This window comes from Acomys russatus, chromosome 1, assembly GCF_903995435.1.
Source record: "Acomys russatus chromosome 1, mAcoRus1.1, whole genome shotgun sequence".
NCBI classification, from domain to species: domain Eukaryota; kingdom Metazoa; phylum Chordata; class Mammalia; order Rodentia; family Muridae; genus Acomys; species Acomys russatus.
The window spans coordinates 13,340,095-13,341,413 of record NC_067137.1 but is presented as its reverse complement, the minus strand read 5'-3'; the positions used below and the strand labels follow the sequence as shown (position 1 = coordinate 13,341,413).

The 1,319-nt window shown below is 43.7% G+C and overlaps 1 pseudogene; it reads right to left on the bottom strand.

Moving 5' to 3' along the window:
* Positions 1 to 399: 399 nt before the first annotated feature.
* Positions 400 to 750, bottom strand: LOC127195570 (apolipoprotein C-I-like; annotated as a pseudogene).
* Positions 751 to 1,319: the final 569 nt, after the last annotated feature.

Here is a 1,319-nt window from a genome sequence, read left to right as displayed (position 1 = left end):
TATACCTTCCAATGGTAATGGTATTAAGTATATTAACACTATTATACAATCAATCTATAGAACTGTGTTTTTAGACAGAGTTTGACTGTGTATCTCAGACTGACCTAGAATTCACGATTGTCCTGCACCAAATCCCTGATTGCTGGGAGTACAAGCTTGTGCTAGGTAAGGAACCCTGACCAACTAATGACAAAGAAAATATAGAATGGGTAATAAAAAGAAGGCATTTGTTAAGTATGAGCTATACGCACATGGCCAGTCATGAATGAGTACAGTGATTGTCATGGCGTTTGTCAATAATACATAAGTGTATGTCCATGCATGCCCACATGTGTGTGCATGTGTGGGCACGTGTATCTGTATGTGTGTGTCAGGGAACACGTGTTCTCTATAGGCCTTTTATTGGTGTGCAATGACAAGGGACCTGGCACATCTCATAGACCTCAGTCCTTGCTTCGAGGTAACCAGCAAATGTGATATTTTAAATTTCTTCTTCACTTTGTCAAATGCCTCTGAAGACCAGTTCTAGGACTTGGCCATGAACTCCTTCTATTTGATATAGTCCATGGCTGCCCAGGCCTTGTCTGTTCCCAACCTCCTTCAGTTTATCTGGTAAGCTCTCCAGTGTGCTGGACAAGGCAGGGGCCGCCTGGGCTGGGTGGGAGGGGGAGTGGGAGGGGGGGGTGCTGGGCTTTCCAAAGCCATGGCCACGCCCACAATCATAACAAGAAGGGAGATGAAGAGACTCATGGTGGCTGCAGGGGCACCCTGGATCTAAGCCTCTGTCAGGAGGACGGCATGGGTGGGAGGATCCTGTACAGTGCTTTCACAGACTGGGGAGCCCAAACACCATTCTTAACACTGGATACACTGAATTTGTATCAGTAATTAGGTATCTTAATTTTGTATCATAGTGTTTGTTGTAGACTGTCAGAAGACTGAGCATTGCTCAGTGACTTTACTACCTCTTTCAAGGAGGAAAACAAACAAAAACAAAGCCTCACAAAAACCAAGCCAATGAACGAACACTTAAAAAATAGAGTTCTGACAGCTTAGTTCCTTGGTCCTAGGATGTTCTTAAAACTCACTACAGAGCCTGGATTGACCTGAACCTGCTATCATGCGTTAGACTTTCAAATTCTGGCACTATAGGTTGTGTGTACAGAAGTATCCAACTTCTGTAGTTTTATGAAAACTCTAAATTGTGAACTATGACTACAGTGCCTTGAACCCAAATAAGTAAATAAATGTGCGTGCTGCTGCGTATTTGGGCCTGCTTCAATTGTGTCCTTCTCTGTGGTCATTATCCTGAAATCCAG